At 38.5% G+C, this 25,081-nt stretch overlaps 1 pseudogene; it reads left to right on the top strand.

The window, feature by feature from the left end:
* The first annotated feature begins 1,284 nt into the window (after positions 1-1,284).
* LOC107514302 lies at positions 1,285-23,157 on the top strand (annotated as a pseudogene).
* Positions 23,158-25,081: the final 1,924 nt, after the last annotated feature.

Here is a 25,081-nt window from a genome sequence, read left to right as displayed (position 1 = left end):
AGAGAAGTTTCGAAACTTTCCCAAAATGACAGAGCTACTAATTAGCAAGCAGAGCTCTGAACTCAAACCATATTGATGCAGGAAAGGACAAATTCCCCCAAGTAGAGGGGAACTCAAACCCTGCACTAAGAAAGAAGGGCGTTCTTTGAGGAGCCAAAGATAGAGTGGAAAGGAAAGGTTATTAGAGCAAAGGTAACACTCTATAGACAGAGCGTGGGCTCCTCTCAGAGGCAGAGAGCGAGAGAGATCAATACCTTGCACACAACAGATTCTCATTTAAAACTAGTTGAACTGAATAACCAAGAAAACAAAAAATGATATGCTAAAATCAGAATTTACCAAACTTATGCTTTCATTTCCATTTCCAAAGAAAAGAATCCTTTAAGGGTATCATTAACAGAAGAATGTTCCTAATGTGTGTAAAATATAATTTACTTTACAAACACTAACTTTATATGACTTTCCAGGCACATTTATTTCATTAAATGAGGTGCACCAGAAGTCTAGTAATGAGATACTACATTTCCTCTGCATCTTCCAATATTAAAACTGCTCCCAAATCATTAGAAACTATAAAATTAAATCCCTCTATTATTATTACTATTCAAATCAATGAGAAGAAGGGAAAGAGAGAGAGAGGGAGGGAAAGAAAAGGGGAGGGAGGGAGGAAGAGAGAGAGAGTGAGAGAGAAAAGAGGAAAGGAAAGGAAAGAAAGAAAGAAAAGAAAAGAAAGAAGAAAAAGGCCTCTCTTTTTGCCCACATGTGGACCACATGAGGCACGCTTCTGATTTGGTAGCCACAAGAGATTCATTTACAAGTAGAAATTATAGCCCTCAATGAGGCAAAAAAAAAATATGAATCCATCAGCTTAGCAGAAAAGCCTCATCCATTTGCAGGTCTGTCTGCTCTACCACTACCCACCCCCAACCCTGCTTTTTTATGTTATTCATGGTCATTTGAAGAACTAATCAACTGCTAGATGAGGTGTGAAGTTGGGGTTTGTTGCTGGTATTTGGCAAGACTGCTTCTCCTACCCTGACAAATTAATTACCTGTGAATACCTCCCAGCAGCCCCAGACTTTCTTAGATGAAAGAACAGTGGGTACCAGTGCTCACCATTTCAAAATGGGGGCATAATAAATGAAGTGATCAACACACAAGGCTCTGACGTGGAGCCAAGGACAGAGAGCCTGCTGTGGGCTCTTTTTGACATTGTTTTCATCAGCATCAAGTACCACAGAGCACAAGTCCCACAACTGCCAGCCGAATGGATTTAATATTGCCATGTGGGTGGAGGAAAAGCCACCGGAGCAAAAAAACTGTCAGAAAGAAAGCCGCCCAAGTAACTGGGAGGCTCAGCCTGGAAAGTTCTCCAGGAGAGTAACAGCTTTTAAAAGGCAGAGGAGGAAGAGAGGAAATGAAGTAATGGGATCGTGCTGCCATGGAGAAACTCCCACCTTTGCTGGGGACAGAACAGTGGGCTGCTGCACTTGCACAGGGTGTCAGAGCTGGTTCTGGGTATATTAGCACTGTGTTATATTAGCACTTAGGGCTATGATTTTCATTATGTTTGCAGAAGCTTTTTCCCAGTTATCTTATGATGTTTCCTTAATTGTTCCACCAAGATCTGAGCCTCCAGCTGGTTTTAAATGTCTCAAGGGCAGCAACCAAGATGCTATTTCATTTATAATTTTCTGCAGTGCTGAGTAGCAAAATAACATTTGTATAATGCTTTACAGCTTACAAATGAATTTTTGTGTATCAGCCCATTTGTTCTTTACCATAACCCTGAGAAGTGAGAATTATTATTATCCTTATTTTACATGGACAGGGTTTTGTAAATGCAGGTTTATTTGCGGACGATTAGCCCATTTTGTTAAAAGGCTACTATATGTTTATATTTTATGTCCTGGATATCTATGAAACATGAGTAGGAGAGGAAAGGTGAACTATATATAAGATAATGGCTTAGATAATTTTGAATATAGGTTTTAGTTTAGAAAACCACCTAGGAGTATCAAAGGATATGATAAAAAATGAGCTGACATTAGATAGGTTTTTTTCATCACGTAAAACAAGAACGCCCTGGAAGAGGAGTTCCTTCCCTGTCAGCACAAGGGGTTCTCCAATCCTGTAGACACTAAGAACCATCAATAGTTGAATAAGTAATATGTCTCATACTTATATACTCAATTTGTGAATGATAAATCACATTTCAGAATTACTTCATTTGCAGTGCGCTATTTTCGTTATACATATTCTTAAACAACTATTACCAGAAGAATAACTGTTTTCCCATGAGAGCCATCATATTTGAAGGGGGTCCTCATATGGCAATGGTTTTCTGCCCATGTACAATCAGGGAATGAACCCTGGCTTCTGAGTCCCAGATGACCCTCAGGAAATGTGTTGACAGATCAGATGGTCAATTGGAGTACATACCATAAGCATCATCCTACTCCTGACTTATGTCTAATGTCCTCAGTCAAAGCTCTCTTCAGATCTCATCTGTTCTGTGTTCTAAGGAGACTTAGTTCAGGGAAAAGGGCTCATCAAGGAAGAAGTGGTACACAGAAAATGGCTCGTCACCAGCACTGTCACCTTCACTAGTCCTAAATGATCCTATTTGGAACTCCAGAAAATGCTCTAGCAGAGATCAGAAATCAATCCTTGTCACCCTCCTCAACAATATCTTTATCATCATCGTTTCTCCCAAAATAAATTTATGGATGCAATATTATTTCCTTCAAAACCAATCCAGTTTCTTCATGTAACATTTACACTGATTCTAGAATTCATTTGGAAAAGCAAACGGCAAGAATAACCAATGTAATTTTGTAAAGAAGCAAAATGGGAACCAACCCTCCCAGGTGTTAAGACATCTTAAAAACTATAAGCAATTATATAGTATCAGTGTAGGAATAAATTAATTATTCAAAAAGAATAAAAAAACAAAACAAATCCAAGTATGTGTAGGCATTTAATATTTTATAAAAGAGACACTGTAAATCTATGAACAAAGAGCAGATTGGTCAATAAGTGATACAAGGAATAATATATTTTCTTTTGAAACAAGAAAATTTGTTCATATGGAGATTCTATATGGATTAAAGAGTAAATATAAAAAATATATATAAAAAAGCTAAAAGAAGATATTAGAGAACATCTCTGTGACTTCAAGGGTAGGGAAAATTCACCTTCATGAAGATGCAAAAAAGCAAAAAAACACAAAAAGAATCAAAATTTAAAACTTGTATTTATCAAAAGACACCATAAATATAGTTGAAATGTAAGCAAACATTGGGAGAAAGTATTTGCAACAGAAAAGAAAGGATTAGTGTTCCATATCAATCAGAAACCATGAAACAAGCCAATAGTAAAATTGGCAACATTTGTTATCAGGCAACTCACAGAAAAGGAAATATAAATGGTCAGTAAAATATGATAGAATACTCAAGCCCACTGGCAATTAGTACTTTAAAACCACAAATGATATACCTTTTCTTTTCTCACCCATAAGATTGTCAAAAAAATGTAAAGTGTTGACAAGTTTGACAAAAGTGTAAGGAAAGGATCACTTTCACATGCTGTGGTTTGAATTTTAAACTGCTAAAGCCACTTTGCTGGTCATTGTGCAGAACTGGTTGAAGCTCAAAATGTGTACACCTTATGATCTTACATATCTCTTTCCTGATACTCCCCTAGAGAAATACTTACACAAGTGAAAGTTAAAGATGTTTGTTGCAACACTGCTTGTGCAACTGAAAAACTAGAAGCAACCTAAATATTCTTCAACAAAAATGGTTTTTAAAAATATGATGTGAACATAAAAGGGAACTCTGAAGGAGCTAAAAATAATAAGGTTATTCTACATCTGATAACTTGGATAGTTATCAAAAATATACCTAGTAGAAAGAAAGCCATGGGATATACTGAATATTTTCTATAGGGGGAAAATATATACATAGATAGGTGCAGATATAGATATAGATCGATGATATAGATTAGATAAATAGACGATAGAGGTAGATATTGATAGATGATATAGATATAAGATGTAGCTGAGAGAGATAGAGAAAGAGAGAGAAATGCATAGTAAAAGATCAGGAAAGATAAACACCAATATGGCAAGAGTAATTGCCTCTCAGTGGGGTGGAGCTAGGGGGCTATGAATGACATTGAGGAGAATAAATAGCTTAAAGGGCACTTTGACCTTACCTATAATATTTCCATTTACTTATAGAGATAATATATTTTTATATAATTAGAACTTACTTTAAAACTAAAACTGTTGTTACCAGAGAGTGGGGTCCTCTCCCAGCGTGTTGTCCAGGTTCTTAATGTCTCAAACAAAGAATTGAGCAAGACACCAAAATACAGTTATTAGAAAGAAAAGTTACACTTCCAGACATGGAAGAGGGCCTGAGCAAGAGAAGCATGGCTCAAAAGGCTTCAGGGATTGTATCCCTTTTTTGCTGTGCATGGCTACTTTTCTTAAGGAGTGGGCTTCCTTGATTGACAAGCAAGATTAACAGGACTCAGTGATTCATCATTTTGCTTTCTGCGCATGTTAGTTCCCAGAATTCAGCCTGTTAAAATGATATTAATGAACTTCCGGGCATATGCATCATATTATAATGATAGTATAATGAGGCTCAGGTGAGTTGAAGCTTGTTGGGGTCTTCACTGCGCAGGTGCAGGTACGAGTGACTGGCTTAAACTGGTACCTAAATCTCTGCCTACTGGTTTCTTTGCGTGAGTTAAAAAAATGCCTTCTGGCTTGCTTAATTGTGGGCAGATTAGGGCGGACCCCTTCTAAGATAGGATGACCTGAGTGTCTTTGCAGGCAGACCTGAAACCCCCTCACTAACTTTCCTGCCTACCTTTAGTATGGATGTTGACAGATGGGGAGGTCTCTTCTTCTGTATCTGCTTCCTGCTGAGAATGGCCATAGTCCCTGCATACAAGGGTTTCATGGAGCCCTTTCCCTTTCTGCCTCAGTCAGGGTGGGGTCTTGGGTTTCCTGCTGAAGTGCCAACTCGGTCTCTAGACAAGGAAAAGATATAAACCTGTTATTTAAATCATACATCTAGTAATTTCTATTATTGATATGTTTTGTTGTGGTGTGATCAAATCTAAGACCCACGGAGTCAATTGAGATGAATCGTGAACCTTTATTAGCCAGCTGGGGACCGACTCTCTATCACGCAGGGTTAGAAGAGATCAGTCCTGAGCTTCCAGAGGAGGTAGTTTATAAAGCCTAAAACCACATCAAACAAGCATGCTGGTTAACAGAAGCATAAGTTGCCATTAGCATATCTTTACACAGAATATCTCCTAGAACTACGCCCTGGTTAAACATTAAACAAGCAAGCAGATTATAGAAGCAGAAGTTGGCCATTTGAAAATTTTCCACCTTATCAGTTTATTGAGTACAGGGAAACAAGCTTGGTTAATATATTTCTTACAGGGGAAAAAGAAAGACTTTTGGCTGCAAGTCCCCTCCCCATCTCAGACTCTAAGGGCCCTGCCTGGCTTAACACTATTTCTGGGGCTGATGACCCTTATCAATAGCCAGAAGATCTGAGTTGCCAGGGCAATTATCGGGATTTGAGGTAGAGGGCCTGTTTCTCAAGAAAGGAAGAAAACTTAACTAGGTTTACTAAAAAGATTAACTCTGCAAAAGATGTCCCATTTCATTTCCTGCTAAAAGATTAAGAATTTTACAAGTGATGTCCCATCTCACTGTTACTTCATACTTATTAAAAATTTACATATTGAACACTGTACAAAGTATTTTACGGTTAGGTATTAGTTTATCTGAAGCTCAAAACAACCCTCCATGTATTATAATTCCCATTTCACAGGTGAGAAAGCTGAGCCCAGGAGATAATTATGGGTCCACCTGGCCTCACTACCTACACTTTGCTGCCTTCTCTTGGAGTGAATTTGAGGGGTTCTTAGGGATGGCATGTCTCCTTGCTTATATATGCTTATTCTCTAGAACAGATGTTAGGAATTTGAACTTCTGGGTCATAAAGTATACACGGATTCAACTTCAAAGACTTGGTGAAATTGATGCCTCAAGGTTGCTGTGCCAGTTTACACTAGACAACGTTTTTACTTTTCAGAGGAGGACACTCTAACCCAAGAACCAACGATCAGTCCCAGCATCCCAGGTCACTGTCTTATGCACTCTGCTACATTCTATCACAGAACTTCATTTTGAGCCTAGACTGATGTTTCCCAAATGTTGGAGAGTGGATGGGGCAATGGTTAACATCTGTTAAATAAGAGTCAAAAGCCAAACACTGCTAATCTTCCATTTAGGGACCCCGCAGCTACTGGCAGTGGGTTTTAGTTGGATTTACTATTAAAGCAATTTTCTTCTCATAAAGAAATGAAACAACTTATCATAAAGAAATGAAACTTAATTAAGTTTCATTTGGAAACACTAATGAATTATTTAGCATGGGCCAAGCAAAAAGAAAACATGATCTGTGTTAGCCTTAGCTAAGGTAGAAGAACAAAATTTTGAAGAGTCTAATAACAGTATAGGACATGGCAGAGTAGATAGTTATGTATTAAAATAGCTCTCTTCTTCATTCTAGTAGACCTCTCATCCCAATCTGTTCTGTACCATTTCACAAGCCAATCTTGGTAAAATTCCATTTGTTCAATCGTGTCCCTGTTTTTCAGTAACCCAGGAAATAAGGATAAAGTCCCTTAGTCTGGCATCCAATTCTCATCCTACTGGTTCCTCTCTTTATGGGCTTTGCTTTTGTCCTCCCACATAAATGGAATGTGGCTCAATCTCTGACCTTCACAAATGTCTTCTTAAGGAGCCTATCCCCACTGGTACTCCGCATGACATTACCTCCGCACAGAAGGAGATTTCATTCAGGAAACTAGATCCAGCTTGTCCTCACACCAATGACAACCCAGGCCTGTCCAAATCTAAAACCCCAGCACATTCTCTATAGATTTCAACTAAGCTTGGCAGCAGATTCAACCATAAACATGTTTCACTTCTGTCTGTGTAAGGAAAAGAAAAAGGTCACAATTTATAGTAGCCATTTCTGCCTGTAAGGGGAATGAATGGAAAGATGTTTCTCCACAGGTAAGCTTTCTGAAGTGGCGGTCTGCCACTAAAATGGCTCACCAAAACAATAACAACAAACAATGACGATGGCAACAACTAATTTGTATCATTTGCCAATCTCTATGGTGTAAATATTCCTACTGTGGACAATTTCAAGCAACCAATAGGCCCCAAATTTCTGAATATTTAACTCTCAGCTCTTTCCAGCCAGCCCTAGAATGCAGAAGACTGACTGGACTTTTTGAAAAGGGAAGGTAAGCATCAAAGTCAGAAAAACAAATAGCAGCTGAATTTCTATCTGTTCATTGAAATTAGCAGTTGACTCAAGCAACTAAATAGAGAGGTTTGGGAAGAACAGGAAGCTAAAGAGAAATTTCTGTGATGATCTCCTCTAAGAACTTTAAAAATCAGGCAGGTGAAGGAAACTAAAATGTTGCTGCCCAGATACTGCCTTTTGGGATATTGATTGAAGCTATTTATTAAGAAACCAGACTTATAAAGAACCTTTGACCTGTAGAGATTCAGATGGAAAAACCTACTTTAAGATGGAAATCTTAGGATATCAGCCTTAGGCTAATTTGAATTCAGTATGGTAAGGAGAGTTTCAGGCCAGGGCCCGTAAGCTAGATACCCTCTGTGTCCCATTGTTTCTGAGTTACCCAGCAAGGATTTGCCTGCCCTGTGTATTCCGGCTCTTCCTTAACTACCTGTAAATAGGCCACTCTCACTTCTGAAATCTAATACCGCACCCCCCACCCTTCTCCTTTGTCTAAAAATGTCATATATACCCAATGTCATCTCACTGTCTTTGGAATTTTCATGTTTATGTGAATTTCCCATGTGCACATTTAAAAATGTGATTTTCTCCTGTTAATCTCTCTCTGTTAATCTGATTATTGTCCCAGCTACAAAAACTTAGAAGGTGGGAGGAAAAGCATTAATTTTTTTAGCCCCCACAAAGGATATGTTCATCTGATTTGCGATGTTGTAATATAAATTCCCTTGATAACTTTGAAGCTTCAGGTAAAGTCAGGCTGTGCTCCCTCTCGACCCTATAGAGATAGTATCCTTGAGAGCAGGAGCATACCAGAGGTTTCCAGTATGGAGTAATATAATAAGGAGAAAGAATAGCATACGCAAGGTCCGGAGGCTGTGACAATTCCAATAAACTGGATGAATTCAATAGAAGTGAGACGGGAGATCACTTGTAAAATTCTTAACCTTTTAGCAGGAAATGAAATGGGACATCTTTTGCAGAGTTAATCTTTTTAGTAAACCTAGTTAAGTTTTCTTCCCTCTTTTTGGGCAAAAGTTTCTCTCCCTCAAATCCTGATAATTGCCCTGGCTACTCAGATTCTCTGGCTATTGATAAGGGTCATCAGCCCATTGTTAAGCAAAAATAGTGTTAAGCCAGCAGGGCCCTTAGAGTCTAAGATGGGGAGGGGATTTTAAGCCAAAGGTTTTTCTTTTTACTCTTTAAGAAACGTATTAACCAAGCCTGTTTTCCTTTACTCACTTAATAGGCAAATCGATAATAGAAATTAATAGACGTATAATTTAAATAAAGAGTTTGTATTTTCTTTTCTTTCTCTAGGGACTGAATTGGCACTTCGGCGGGAAACCCAAGACCCCACCCTGACTGAGGCAGAAACAACCGTATGCAGGGACTATGGCCATTCTCAGCAAGAAGCAGATACAGAAGAAGAGACCTCCCCATCCATCAAATCCATACTGATAATAAGGGGGTTCATGGCTCTTAGTAAAGAGGTAGGCAGGAAAGTTAGTGAGGGGGTTTCAGGTCTGCCTGCAAAGACACTCAGGTCATTCTATCTTAGAAGGGGTCCGCCCTAATCTGCCCACAATTAAGCAAGCCAGAAGGCATTTTTTAACTCGCACAAAGAAACCAGTAGGCAGGGATTTAGGTACCAATTTAAGCCAGTCACTCGCACCTGCGCAATGAAGACCCCCATCAACCTTCAACTCACCTAAGCCTCATTATACTATCATTATAATATGATGCATATGCCCGGAAGTTCATTAATATCATTATAACAGGCTGAATTCTGGGAACTAACATGCGCAGAAAGCAAAATGATGAATCACTGAGTCCTGTTAATCTTGCTTGTCAATCAAGGCAGTCCACTCCTCTAAGAAAAGTAACCATGCACAGCAAAAAAGGGATAAAAACCCTGAAGTTTTTGTTACCAGGCTTTTTGAGCCATGCTTCTCTTGCTCAGGCCCTCTTCCATGTCTGGAAGTGTACTTTCCTTTCTAATAACACTTTTCTTTTCTACTGTATTTTGATGTCTTGCTCAATTCTTTGTTCGAGATATTAAGAACCTGGACAACACGCCGGGATAGGACCCCACTCTCTGGTAACAGAAGCAGATACACAGAGCTAATGAAGGACAATTGCCCATCTCACTGCATTCATCCAAAAGTCCCCCAAGGAGATTGGGAGTATCCTTATGCCAGAGGAATAAAGGTTCAAGCGAATTCCTTTAGACCTTCAAGAGCCAGGTGACCCTAGTGGACATCTGTATTAGAGAGTGAAAGTAAATGTTTTGTTTTTATGTGTCATGTATTTTTTTTCCTGCATTCTAATCCTAAATTTATTTATGTATCATATCTTAAAAATGAAAAACAATAAGGGGTGAGGAACAGACCGTAAGCATCAAACTCTCAATGTCAGCTTAATGTAGAGAGGAGGCAAGAGAACTAAAATGTTAAATCAAGCTACATTCAGAGACTGCAATATGCTGATCAGCCCTGCAGCCAGGCCACAAGGAAACCTGCAGATCAAAGGCAGATTTTTGCTGGATTGCTAACAAACAATTTCCCCACACTGTGAAGGGAAAACAGGAAAACAGGGTCTTTAAATCGTGCCCAAAGCAAAATAAAATCATTCATTCCCTATGGCTAAAACCATGGGGAACCTGTGGATCAAAGGCTAGCAATTGCCAGCAAGCTTCACATTATATGTTCGTAACTTTTCACTCTTGATGCTCTTATCCTTTCTCACTGTACGACCATATCAAAGGGAAATGGGCAAAGTTTTTAAACTGTAATTCACAAGAACTAAAAAGTGGCATATAAGCTGGATTCCCTGACATTTAGAGCTTTTTTCTTGGCTTTTTGTCTTTGCTTTCTCTTGTCTGTGCTTTTTTTCTTCTCTAATAAACTTTCCTTTTGACTCTGACTTTGGCTGGCATTTGAATTCTTTCTTGCCCTCAGCAGAGAACCCTCTTCTCTCTCAGTGCAGGTCTTGAGTTCTCCCCCCAGGGGAATTAGCCCTGTCCTGCATCAAGCTGACATAAACTTAGCAGAGAATAAAGTTGGATATGAGAAAAACACGTGGCCAAGAAGTCGGCATCCATAGGTACAACAACAGATCTGACCTGGAGCCCAGGATGCAAGAACAGGTAAGGGAGAAAGGAGGGAAGCATTTCCAAATGCATAAGTAAAGTTCTGTGTCCAGAAAGTCAATAAGGTCAAGTAGGACAAAAATTAAGCCAAAAATAGATGACCTGCACTTTCAGGACCAGGGATTCAGCAGAAGCAGGAGGGAGAGGCTGACATCCAATACATGGCTTAGGAGCTAATGGGGCAGCTTCCCCAGGTGGCGCTTTGAGACTTTGATTGCTGCTCATCAAGAAAGCAGTGGATGCTCTACTAGGTGTGGTGCTCCCTTCTCCACCTGGGTAAGCAAAGGCCAGATGGTGGCCTTGACTGCTGGAAAAAGGTAGAGATTCACAATGAGTGACTAGAGCTGACAATCTCCTTTGGTGACTTTAATGGTCCCTCAGCTCTGCTCTTGGGTAACATGTCAACACTGTAGGCTACCAGCTTCCTTGATTGAACTACAAGTCATCATCTTTTGTCATTTTTTCCTGTCTGTGGAAAGCCAGTTGTCAAGGGGAAGCTCTTGCAAGATGATCAGCTTAGTTCATCCCTGGGTAATGAGCCTGCTAAATATAACTGAGTGACTCTCTTTCACCTTTGGAAACCATAAAGGAAAACGTAATATAACAGCTTTGGTGACAGGAGGGGAATATTTTAATGGACAATATGACAATCTGCAAAATAAAAAGCAGGAAGCATTAGTGAACACCAATTACCCAAGGATCCCAGTAGCAGCAGCTGTATTATAGACCAGAAATACCATCTCTGGCTATCTGGAGTCCATTTTGTCTCCTTTGTGCAGGGAAAAATGAACTAAAGGGCAATAGACTTATAAGAAAATCGATTGTTTTGAAACACTAGCACATTTTTCCCCTATAGGAATAAATTGTTCTGGTCCTTAGAATCATGCAGCTCAGAAAAGAAAGAGCTTGACAATTAGCATGTTGCCTGCACACTCAGAAAATCTCACATAGTTAGATACACCCAAGAGTTCATCTTAGTGATTTCATTAAGTCTCATTCAGCTCTAAATTTGTGAGTCAGAGCTCAGAAATGGCACTGAAGGGGAATGAAAGAGGTCATCTGGATTCCCAACATTTCCATGTCCTCCTGAATTGTCTGGCTAACACACTATTGCTGAGGAAATTAGATAAGGATCTAAAGGACTGAACCATCTCTCAAAGCCATCACTTGCCCCCCGTCCACTGGTGCCCCCTTACTCTGACTCCAGTCTTCTCTAGAAGGTCTTCCTGCACCCAGCCTCACCTCTTCCTAACTTCCACATAGCAACCTAGAGTGATCTTTCTCAAGAACAAATCTGATTAGTTTATCGCTCTGTTTACAACTATGCAAAGGTTCCTATTGCTCTTAAGATATGGGACCAACTCCTTCTAAGACTTAGAAGGCCCAGCATGATTTGGCCTCCCTTCATCCCTCACCTCTGTCCTCACCATGACTACCCCCATCTTCATGCTCCAGTAACATTGAACTTAAGGTCCTAGAGTAACCTCCTTTCTCCCATCTCTGGACTTTCACATCTGCTATTCCCTCTGGCTGAAACAATGATCCCCTTGCCCCTCTACCTAATTAAGTCTGATTTACTCATCCCAGGTGGATGCAGTTTACTCTGGGAAGCTTGTCTTGACCCTATGGCCTAAGTGAAAGACTCAGAGCTCTGGCAAGCATCTGCCATGGTCCTAATCACTCACTCATTTGTCATGCTTTGACTGCTTGTCTGTCAGTAATGGCCACACTGTTTGAGTTCTGCAAAACTAGGCATAAAGCTTGTACAGTTCACATATACCTCTCCAGCACGTAGCAGAAACCATGCACACCGTAGGTATACAATTGGTATCTACTGATATATGGAAGAAAACAAGAAAAATTAAGTATAATATACTTCATATGCATTATTCCAAATATATTTTTTTAAAAGATTAACACACGTAAAACCTTAATATTTTTTCTTAGTCTCTGATTTTTTTTTCTTTATTTTTTGCAAATCTCTGAGCCCATTACAACTTCTATATTAGGGGTTCGACAGGCAAGAGTTGGCTCACATCCTCAGGAAATTCCATACAAGAAGGGCAAGGAGAGACCAGATAGTCGACTCCGGATTATTAGGTGATGGGTTTAGTAAGCAAGAGAACTTATGGAGTTTGTCTTGGGCAGCTGCAAGATGAGTAGGTCCTGCACCTGCCTGCCAGAATCTTAAAAGTTTATACAGAAGCCTTGTCTGTGTTTAGTCTTTTATACCATCCAGATGGTTGCAACACCACATTGCTCTCTCAAGGTTATATCCTTGAAAACAGCTCCTGCTGTGGGAACAGGGGGCAGAATGTACATTCCAAGGACAAAGTGAAGGGATGAGGAGCCTCCAATTACCCGATTCTAGCTCAAAGGTTGACCGGTTGCCACATACTCTTGGTGACCTCCCCCAAAAGCAAGTCGTGAAAGCAGAGAGATCTGTACCTTACATAAAGTCCTCATGTGAGACCTTGCTAGAACCTGCACCAGGGAGTCCTGCCTGAGATGCTTTACACTGTACCAGACCACCCAGTACTTTGCATGGGAAAAAATAATCTGATTTCTAACAGAGAAAAGAGCCTAAGGGATTCTTTTATATACCATTTGAAGAGAAAAGAAGTTATCATGCAATCTGTGATTATCTTCAGACAATTTTTAGGTTGCAATAGTGTTGCATTTTCTTCAAAGTTTTGGAAGGGAAAAAATTCACAGTGTAGACAATTTCATTTGTCTGCTTTATTTTTAAAATGGGAATATGTTAAGGTGAGAGAAGGAAAAAATTCTAAAAACAAAAAAAAGAACCATTTTTATGATACTATAAAGCATCAACAAAAAAAAAAAAAAAAAGAAAAGAAAAAAGAAAGAAAAAGAAAAACCACAGGGAAGAGATCAAGAGATCAACTGAGGTAGAAGAGGAAAGCTGACCAATAAGAGAGCCCAACTCATCTGTTTCTCTGCCTCCTTAAACTTGTTATTGCTGACCAGACCTTGACACACAAAAAGTGTCACCCATATCCAATAGCTGCTAAGAAGCCCTGACTACTGATCAAACCTAATTACCTAATAATCAGAGAAAGAGAATGAGAGAAAGAGAGAGAGAGAGAGAGAGAGAATGAAATAGAGCCAATCTTTCCTGAGGTATATGAGAACCAATACAATTGTAAGAGTTTAAAAAGCATTTGGTAGTAACAGCTCTTTCTCATGTGTCCTTACAAAATAGTTTACAAATGTCTCTTAGTATCAAGAAATAAACCAACAAAAAATTAAGTATCCACTATGTTCTTGGCCTTGTTTGTTGCAGTCCCATATATAAGGGAAGTATATTAGGTAGAGCCTCTGCCCTCACAGAATCCAAAATCTTGTTAGAGAACCAACACACATGGAAAACAGGAAATGTAAACAGATAGAGACAAAGAGCTTACAGTTAAAAACCAGGACATTAAATTCTGACTTTCCAAACCAATGACATACCACTTGACACTATCTAGAAGAGATAAAATAAAAAAGCTCAAACACTGGATGGAACTCTTTTATATTACTGGTGGGATTGTAAAATGGGGCAACCACTTTGGAAATCTGTTTGGCAGTTTCTGGCAAAACTAAACATACTAGTCCACTCTGGTAAGCAAAAGAAATGAAAATATATGTTCACAAGAAGACTTGTACGAGAATGTTTATAGCATTCTTACTCATGGTAGCCAAAACTGGAAACAACCCAAATGTCCATCCATAGGAGGATGGGTAAATAAATTATGGTCTATCCATACAATGTAATGCAACTCAGTTATTTAAAAGAATGATCTACTGATATACAATATTGCATACATAAATTTCAAAATATTATGTTGACTGAAAGAAATCAGGCACAAAAGAGTATATACTTTACGATTCCATTTATTAGATATCCAAATATAGAGAAAACTAATATATTGTGATATAAATCAGAAAGTTGTTGAGAGTAAAAATTACCAAAAAGGTGCATAGAGCTTTCTGAAGGTGATGGAAATTTTACATCTTATTTGAGGTGGTAACTACATGAGTGTATATATAATTCAAAATTCATCAGATTTAACTCTTAAATCTATGAGTTTTATTTTATTTCTCAATTTAAAAAAAAGAAAAAAAATTATTTGCAATTTTGCAAAAAGAGCCTTGTTCAGAGTTCCTAGATCCTCATGGTTTGTATAAGTTTACTATCTAGAAGTACTTTCTTCTTAAACCTTTTATATGCCCAAACTTCCCAGAAGAGAGACCACTAAACATTTCCAGCCTTTGGGGATAGATACAGTGTTTAGAGAAGGCAAACGTTATTATTTTGTCTTATACTAAGGGAGAAGCACAAAGAGGTTAAGCAACTTAGTATCTCCCAGCTAGTAAATGATAGTATCAACGCTCATTACCTGTCTCTAAAGTTTATGCTCTTTTCAATACCCCTATTGCATCATTCTATATTGTAGATATTCCTCAAAAATGGAGGGCCAAGATTCTGCATCTGCTGTGCCAAAAGAGGGAGAAAATGTTATGACCCATTGAGTTTCTCAGGAAAAGGGAGATTAATACCCATTAATAGTGAGGGAAGATTTAATCAAGAATAAGGAAAAGTAAGTCCTTGAATATATTTAACAAACAAATTCTAACATCCAAAATACATAAAGACCTCCTCCAATTCAGAGAAGAAAAATATTAACAATTCATAGAAAAAAGACAGAAAGATATGAATGGTAGTTTACAAGAGAAATGAAAAAGCCAAAATCATGCTCAGTTTTGTTAACAATTAAAGAAACACAAAATAAATAATGAAATATAAATTTTATCCATAAATCTGTCAATGTATTTAAAGATGATAATATCCTATGTTGGCAGGAATGTGGAGTACTTGCATATGCGGTGCAAAACTGTATAAATTGGTATAACCTTTCTGGAAGATTTGACAGTATCTTCTTTTGACAATTTGACCATATCTATCAAAATATAAATTATAACGCACAATCCTACTTTCATCTCACAGAAATACTAACACAGATTCACAAAGGTAGGTATACAAGGGTTTTCATTAAAGTGTTGCTTGCAATGGGAACAATTAGAAACAATACAAATGTCTATGCATAGGGGATTGATTAAATATGTAATGCGAAACCACATGGTGAAATACTGTGCAACTGTTAAAAAGAATTGTGTGGTCTTAAAGTTGCAAAGAAAGGGTTATGCTTGAAAATTTGTCCAAGATAAATTACTAAATGGATAAAGCAGGTTGCAATACACACACACACACACACACACACGCGCGCGCGCGCGCGCGTGCATGTGTGTGTGTGTGTGTGTGTGTATTTATAATGTTGCCATTTTTATTTTAAAGCAAAGAAGACAGGAGTTAAACTATACCCTGGGTGATGATTCCTGATTCACTAGACATTCAGAGATTGAATAAGATTATGCATTTGAGCATAGTAGAAACTCAAATACTGTTTGAATTTGATTTCTAAGCAACCAGCAAAGAAAACAGATACTGATTCTTGGCAGAAACCCTAGGAGTTGAGACAAGGTTCCATCTTGATAACCCATTGATATAAATGACAGCATGGCTTTTATTTCTTTAGCACTTCACAGTTCATTATAAAGTACTTTCACATATATTCTCTTAATTCACTACGCTCTTCAATTTCTTGAGGCTGACATTGTCATGCTCATATTATGAGGAGGAAACCTTCAGAAACATTAAGTAAATAACCATGCCCATTTTAGAAAGGCAGAAATCAAGTCTGATCATTTTCCCCACAGCATCCCAGGCTCCTATCACAGTGTTTCACAAAAAAAGTCCTCAGAAATTTATTTAGTGAGTATGTGGGTGAGTGAGTGAGAGAGTGGGTGAGTGAGTGAGTGAGTGAGTGAATGGAAGTGAGCAAATTTGCCTCCAGGTCTGTCTTTTGCAAATAGAAACTCTTTTTCACTCGTCAACTGCTAGGAGATAGGCAAGCAGGAAGTAATCAATATAAAAAGGTCTCAAGAATAGAAACCAAAACGTGCAGCAGCTTCATCTTCATCTCCTATAGTAGAGAAAGCTAAACTCTCTAGGTCAGAAGCATGGCATCCAGTTCTGAGAGCCTGTGTGATGCAGACTCACACAGATCCCTCAGTGAAACCTAGGAGAGTCCCAGGGACTCTCTGTTGAGTTTTAGCTTCCTTATATTCCTGATGTCACTTTCTTCAAAATCTGATGGAGTGGGGCAAAGACCTAATTTTATGTCTCTGTTCTGCCCCTTACCACTTCATGTAACTTCTTTCTTAGTCTCTGTTTCTTCATCTGTAAAGAAAGAATGCCAATAGTTCTACCCAGCAGGGATATACAGGATTAATGGGGTAATGTAAGTAAAGTACAGACTTGATACAAACATTCAAAAGTTGCTAACAGTTTCTAATTCTTACATGGTAGGATAAATATCAAAAGTATGGGCACAGAAAGTGTGCAGAGAGCAGTGTTAAGCAAAGGTAAATGAGTGTAAATATGTGTGTGCATGTGTATGTGCATGTGTATACATTAGTGTGTGTGTGTGTGTGTGTGTGTGTGTGTGTGTGTGTGTGTGTGTGTGTGGTGGGGCAGGGGGGGGGTGGTTAAGGAGAGCAAGGAGCCTGGGTCTTGAGCAGAGGTGGTTTTGCGTTAACAGTGGTATTTCAAAGAAGCTCTCTGAGGAGTGGGTCTCTCAAACTGTGTTGCTGCTCTTTTGCAAAGCCATTAAGATAATTCTTAGGCCTAAACCAAAGATTGGAGTCACTTCAGGTATCTCACCCTGCCTGGGCAGCCTTTCTAATATCCTTTCCCACACATGGGTAAAATCGAAGATCCTGTAGGAAGAATGTATTCTAATTGAAAGCTTGCTGTTTCTTCATTCAGCCCCCCAAGTACTGATATTTTGCTACCTGATTATTGTAAAGAATGAAAGTGATGCCGCAATTTGCTTTGCTTTTGCATCCCAATCACATTTATTAATCAAGGATCTCTATTCCAAAGTAGTCCTAAAGTGTTATTCCTTCAAATTGGAGATGTCTCCTTTAGAAATTTTGCTCAGAGTCTCTAAACACAGGGGAAATGAAAAGAAATAGCTTCTCTGTTACTCTCATCTCCCACCTGACGCTGTTCACATTCCTGCTGTTAATAGAGCAGAGCGAATCACAGGAGCTCAGCTGTACTTTTCTCACTGGCAGTGTTGCCATGATACTCTAAACCAGCTATGCCAACAGGGCAGAGCCTGGGCAGGGCTGGCTTTCTCACACTCACAAACCATCTAACACCAGATCTTTAAAAATGTCATAAAGTGGTACAAGAACAAAGAGGAAGGAAAAATGTTCCAGAACATTCTAGTGTCTTCTCAACTCCACACCAGCCCTTTCTCAAAACTTGAGCATTTCCCTAGTAAATTTGCCTGTGCTTTCTATTTTTCCAGAAGAGAGAGAAGAACAGGGTATGTATACTCCCTACCATCCAACCCAAATTCTAGTGAGCTCACATCTACACTGACTGGTGGAGGCTGTCCTTCCCTTACTAGGAATGGCTCAGCTTGGTTGTTGGGCCAGGTGACCATTCGCCTAATTTAATGGCACCAGAGACCTGGTAGTCAGAACACACAGCAGCAGGAGCACAGAAAACCATAGGGTTGTTGGGGACAGTGAGGAGAAAGGACTTTGAATGTCGCTAAGGTAAAAAAAAACCTGGTGGCCCCTCCGGTGGCCTCTACATGAACTGTCTGCTAACCAGGAGTCTCCTGGGAGTATTCCTGAAAGGTCAACACAAAATTTTGCTTAGTTCCACCAACGTATGTAGAATGTTTTCCTAATGCAGAGTATATAACAATGAGCATAGCACAGTTCTGGTCCTGGAGAAGTTCACCTGGCTTAGGCTGATTTCCAAAGGCCCAGGTGTGTGAAACATTGTGGGCAGGGAGCACACAGAAGGGCTACCCAGCGCTGGCAGTACCTACAAGGGGGCCATCCTCTTCAGGCCTAGGTTCTCTGCAATGGAATGGAATAGGGAACAGAGTTTACCCTGCTTACTACTTAGATGATGTTGACTATGTTTCCTGTCCCCAAAACTGCAAAACTCCCATAGAGATGTCAGAGACTGAGGGCCTGACTGGTTTGCAAAAGGAGCCTTTACTTACCCCTATGGAAGAATGGCAGCTCCCAGCCTTGTCCCTAGAGCCACTTCTCTGATTTGAAGTAAGATTACTCAGGCAAGGAGAATTGTATCAAGTAATGTATACACTAGCAGTGTAAAAAAAAAAGAAAAAAAAGTGCAGTTCTCCAAACCTTTACCAAAACTGAGAATAATCTTTTAATTTTTTCATGTTGATGGGTATTTTAATTATGCTACATCCATAAAATAGAATAGTACATACCTACTGAAAATCAGATTTTCAGAAAACAATGACAAAATATCATCCTCATTGTAGTACCTGTGACTGTGACCTTGTTTGGAAGGAAGGCCACTGTAGATGTAATTAAGATTAATTCAGTTAAGGTGGGCCTTAGTCCAATATGACTGGTACCCTTATAAAAACAGGAAAACGCCAGTGAAGATAGAGACACACAGAAAGAACATTATGTGATGACAGAGGCAGAGATTAGAGAGATGCAGTTGCAAGCCAAATAATGCCAAGGATTGAAGGCCACCACTGGAAGCAAGAAAAAACTCTACCTCGTGTCGCAGAGGGAACATGGCCCTCCTGACGCCTTGATTTTGGACTTCTGAACTACAGACATGTAAAATAATATTTTTCTATTGTTTTAAGCTACCTAGTTTGTGGTACTTTGTTACAGCAACCCTAGGAAACGTATACGCTCATGTACTGTTAAATGGGAACAAATAAAAAGAGGACACAAACTCTTATTTGGTACCTAGTGACTTAAATATTTTTCACTACACGTTTACCAGCCCTCTTAGTTTCTTATGTGCATGATCTGTTCACACCCTTCCAGGAAAGGCAATTCTTAAGGTTGAGAATTTTTCAACATTCCAGCCCAGGGGTCAAGGTTTTGCAGGGCTGACCATTTGGCCAGCCCCCTTAGTCTCCTTTGCTTTATTCAGAGTAAAAGCCCAATGCTATGAGGGTTAAAATATGATTCCCTCCATTGTCCCTTAGTTCCTTTCCAAGGTTTGGTCTGGCCCCTGACTTAAGCTTCTTCTTTGGCATAGAATATATTTAATGCAAAATTACTTAGCTTAAATTATTTCCAATGTTTCAAACAACACATTTCCTGTTCCAGGACTGAAGAATTAATACAAATGCAATAGCTTGGAAACATTAAACATTGCATAAATTGCCCAATTGGGCTCTTATGGTTGTCAGGTTCTTGGATGCGCATCCTTGGAATTTAAGACAGGTCTAATTGGGCAGGATGTATATTTCTTCCCTAACCCTTCCCTTCCTCACCTAAGCCCTCCACCCTCAAACACTTATACTTTGAAGCTGGAATTCATAGGCGTGAGAATCTGCAGACTCGGTCTCTTTCTACAGCCCTCCTCCCCATCTATAGCAAACCATAGCCTCTTTTCCTCGTCCAAAGAAGTTGGTCACAGACAGGGCAAGGCTGTTGATGAAGGGGTAAGGCATGGTCATTTTACAAGAGACATATTATGGAGTCAGTTGCTAATTGACAAGCTTCAAATACTCTGCTCATATGTGGGGATTTCTAAATATAATCCGTAGCCATCGTAATTTTTCACAAGTAATCCATTATCTGTTTTACATGTCAAAATTGTGACTCTCAAATTAGGAATACTCAAAGCAGTTGCCAAACATAAACCCTTATTCTATTATAGCCCTTATTACTCTGTGTTGTTTTATGTACATGTATAGATTTCCACGATAGACTATGAGATTTATTTACTTATTTTTGTACCTTTTCACGGTAAATGCTCAACATGTCAATGTCTTTTTTGAAAAGGATTGCTGAGAGTGTAATCTAGACTTCTTCATCCTTTGAATTGGACTTTGAAATATTACTATAGTTTCACCAAATGAGAAGAGGAAATGATGGAGGGATTAGCATGAGATGGTATGCAAGCAAATTTTTGGGAAATTGTAATTTTCTTGGAGTGGCTGGAAGTAAGGTGGGGAAAGAACCCAATAGAAGTTTGTGAAGAGTTGCAAAGTGTTTTTCCAGATTAACCCTCCAGCAATAATGAACGTAATCATTTTACTGTGATCTGTCCATTACTTCAACTAGCTTTCTCTTATTCAGCAAACATATTGAGAATCTATAGAATTTGGGGCACTTTTTTAGGATTCAGTATCTGGGTCAGTCCTACCCCTCCAATGGGTTATCCATTGCTTTAGAAATGTTTTGTAGATATTTATGTAGTTGGCCTTAGCGCTGATCCTCATAGGACAAGCTAGAGATTGCATATTTAATTTCTTAATATCTTTCCACAAAATCTGCATAAATGTTTGATAGACACTGTTCTTTAATATACACTTTTGAAATGAGTTAGGCTAACCTCAAATGGAAGCATAGTAGAAGGAAGAGGGCTTACAGGCAGGAAAGAATAAATATTAAGAAGACCTAGAAAGGAAAATATTAGTGCAAGGAAGGAAACAATTAGTACTAAGAATAAAAAAGGATTACTTAGAGGGTGTTAAAAAGCATAGAATCTTGGATCTAGATGGGATAAATTTTAAATTTAGATAGATTTATAGAAGCCACCACTTAAAGACACCTAATTTAAGAAAAAGGATAGCCAGGACTCTACCATTCTTTCTAATGCTAAGGTTCTAGGAAGCAGACAGCAATTTTGCTGTGACTCATGTTTGACTAAGCAACTGTAGGACTATTTAAATACCCCCAAATTCATGGCCCTGATGTCCAAGTTCTGAGCAATCTGGCAAAAGATAGGATGGTAGTTACAGCAGCTGAACAAACTCCTCAGTACTGAGTGGATTAGGTTAATAAAATTTTAAAGCATGAAAAAAAGTCACAATACTCTTTCTTCTTTATTGCTAAAATACACTGTCCAAGTTCTGGGCCTGTGAAACCAGAAGATCCTGCCTCAATTGCATTACATATCCATATACATTATTTCTGACAAGCCAAGCACTGTTTCTAACTTGTGCAAATCAAACTGTTCCTCAAATTTGCTGCTTCCTGATAGAAGAAACAGTGCCCCCAAAGTTCCATTGCTCCTTTATGGCATTGGTGGTAACATGGGTATCACAACAGTGTCACATAACTCGTAATATTTTTGTTATATCAGGTTTGAGTGGACCTTGGGCAAAAGATGACTAATGACACCCCCTCCTCCTTCAGTGAGGGACAAATGAATCAGACATCACACCAGGAAGAGATAGAAATATGAATCAGACATCTTATTTAAAGTTTTGTCTCTAACTGATGATAGAGTCTTGCAAAAGCCCCTCTATGCATCACTGATGATCTCCTTTTTAAAATGTGTCCACATTAAACTTCAACATCTTGATTCTTGGCTGCTACTCCCAAATCTAATTGAACCTCTGTTTATTATGAAACAGATTTTATATTTTCACTGTCTAAATATTGTGGAGGACAAAAAACTCTAGCCAGGTATTTGGGCACTTGCTGAAAAAAAAAAAAAAACACCAAAAACAAAACACTTAGCTTATTATGAATGAGATTTATCTCCATAGCAACAATTTAAAATAGAGGAAGCCTTTGGCACTGATTCATCCACAAAGTAAAGAAGTTACTTTATACAAATTCTACCATTTTGTAAGATGGACTTTTTTAGGGCATGTTCATGCAGCTGGCAAAGCTGGAGCCAACATGAGCTGAGAAAAAAAAAAACTATAGTATAGAAAACTGGCCTCTGAAATCTTAAAGCAGAATTTGGATGCAGCCATGGAAGACCTTACATGGTTAAAAGAGACCAAAGATAACTTGATGAGTTCTCCAGTGTCTTCAGCAGTGAATGTGGTTCATTCATTGGTTTCTGTTTTCTTCAACCATTCCCAAAGACTACAATAACATTATTGATCTCTTCTTCTACTAGACATTGTATTTTAATGCAATTCAGATGATGTGTCCATATATTATTCTTTACTATTTGACTATAGCAGTCATAACAAACAGAGGTGTTAGAAAATGTTGGCAGGTGCTAAAAGATCTGGTTAAAGTTATTCAACAAGAATCTTAAACATATAAAAACCTAATGATAGAGTTTGTTGAATTCTTATATGTTAACTTTGACTTTGATGGAGCTCAGAAAAAGATGAGAGAATTATGAATCTGTACTGGTGAATGACTTCTTGGTGGCTTGTCTTGAGTATTTCATTGAAAATGCCTGTCTCTTCATATTTGAGATTTTTTGTTGCAACCACCAGCGTATCAGCATTAACATGTTGGCAGATAAATTGAACATGATCCAGAAGAAGCTGAAAGGTGGATTGTAAATTTGATTAGAAATGCAAGACTGGATGCCAAGATTGACTCTAAATTAGGTGATGTGGTTGTGGGTAACAATATAGTCTCACCCTATCAGCGAGTGATTGAAAAGACCAAAAGTCTTCCACTTAGAAGCTAGATGTTGGCCATGAATATTGAGAAGGAACTTAAACAGCAGAGGCTCCTAGCTGGGCAACTCAAGACTCTAGCTTCTACTGAAAAACAGTAAAGAGAAGAAAAAACTATAAAACTATAAAAGATGAAATAATAAAACTATTAAATAATTTTGGAAACAACATATTGAGTATAAATTTTGGAGAATTTGAATAAAATTTACTGTATTTCAAAAAAAGGAGCACACAGTCATTTTTAATTATAAAACTGTGCTTTCATTTCTCCCCTAAGAACTCAAAAAATTAATTCATTAGACTATTAGGCTATACAATAAGACAGAACTCAGAACAAAACAAATTCTTAGTTAATTGCTCCCCAAGAGGTAAGATATTTCAAACTTTTTGAGCTACCCCATTAATACTGCAAAGTAGTATGACTATGCTAACATTTGTGTTCATAGTACTTATATTTGCCACCAAAAAAAAAAAAAAATAGAGGAAGTCGTCCACCTTTAAACCAGAAATTCTTCTCTGGTCCCATTGTTATTGTGGTCATTCCCTTGATGCTCTTATGCCATTTATGGACCAATAGATATGAAGAATTACCAACCTCTCATGGGGAATTTGACATGGATAAAGCTACACACTAGAAGGAGAATGCTTTGGAATATTTCAGAAAATAGAAGTTAGGGAAGGACTTTTTGAGCAATGAGCTTCCCTGGAGCCCTAGAAATCACCGTATTTCTACATGTCAGCTAATTTTGTGCTCTGACACAGAATTTCTTCAGCAGGCATGATGCCAAACAAGCATTATTTTATGGATCTCAGAAACTTTTAACACGAACAGATTATCTGTAAATAAGCTCAGGCCCTGCCAGCTTTCCTTATGGTTCAAAACTGAACACCTAAATCTGAAATGACTTTAAAAGTTGCCTAAAGCTGTAAGAGTGAGCCTGACAAATATCTATCTGGATTAAGTTACCCTTCATAATAAATTATAAGTTTGCCTGGTTGGTGAAGATTTAGAGAAAGGGAATCAACGATTTCCTTCCATCCATCAAGCAACAGTGACTGAATGAAATCACTAGAGGACCTCTGCTAAAAGCAAAGCTGGAGATAATCTAATGAATTCTAACTCTTTGATTCTATGTCTTCATTTCCCCTACTCTCTCCTGATATTACTCCAGAGCTATGACTTGAGTAATGGTGGAGGTGAATTAGGCCAATACTCAAAGGCTAGTCCAAGCAAAAAGATGGGCAAAGAAGGCAACTTAGAATCATGTGAGTTGCTGTATCACTTCATTTAACCATTGGACCAGTAAATATGCCATGCAGCAAATATGTATGCAGCAAACATTCCTGGTAGTCTTATATATGTTGACTTTCAGTGCATACCTCATCCCTCCAGTGGCCTATTCAAAGTCTGGTGACTTTAGCAGCCAGTGTGAAGTGAGAAATTCACCAAGTCAGAGGAGCTGGGACCTGTAGGCATATTGCCATTTATACCACATTAAGCTTGGCAGGAGTGGGAGACCAGGTCTGCACTCTTCTTTATCACTATAAAAGGAATTTCTTGCTTCACCACAGTTACATTCTTTAACTTTTTATTTCTTATGATGCCATGAAGGCTTCAGTACAATAGGCCTAGCCATGTCTTATCCCAAAAGCACCTGAATGGGTTTTAGTTATTTGAAAAACAACCAAAAACTCTTGACTACTTTTGAGAAATATTCTGGTCTACCCCTAAAACATCTTTTATATATCTATACCTGTATTATACTTAACTGTATTATACTATTATACTTAACCAACACATGAATATATTTATTAACTTTTGCCCCAAATAATAACCTTATCCTTGACATCGATGCCATAGTATAATGATCTCTTTGTAGTTACTACAAAGCACATCTGAAAATGTAATTGTCTCCTATATTTAAAATTCTCAATCATAGTCTTCAATATATGTATTGGATAAACACATAGAACATATTGGGGCTGATGTTTAGCTAGGAAGCTCCAGTATGATC

Source organism: Rousettus aegyptiacus, unplaced genomic scaffold (assembly GCF_014176215.1).
Source record: "Rousettus aegyptiacus isolate mRouAeg1 unplaced genomic scaffold, mRouAeg1.p scaffold_m13_p_1, whole genome shotgun sequence".
NCBI classification, from domain to species: domain Eukaryota; kingdom Metazoa; phylum Chordata; class Mammalia; order Chiroptera; family Pteropodidae; genus Rousettus; species Rousettus aegyptiacus.
This window is presented reverse-complemented; position numbering and strand designations above follow the sequence as displayed.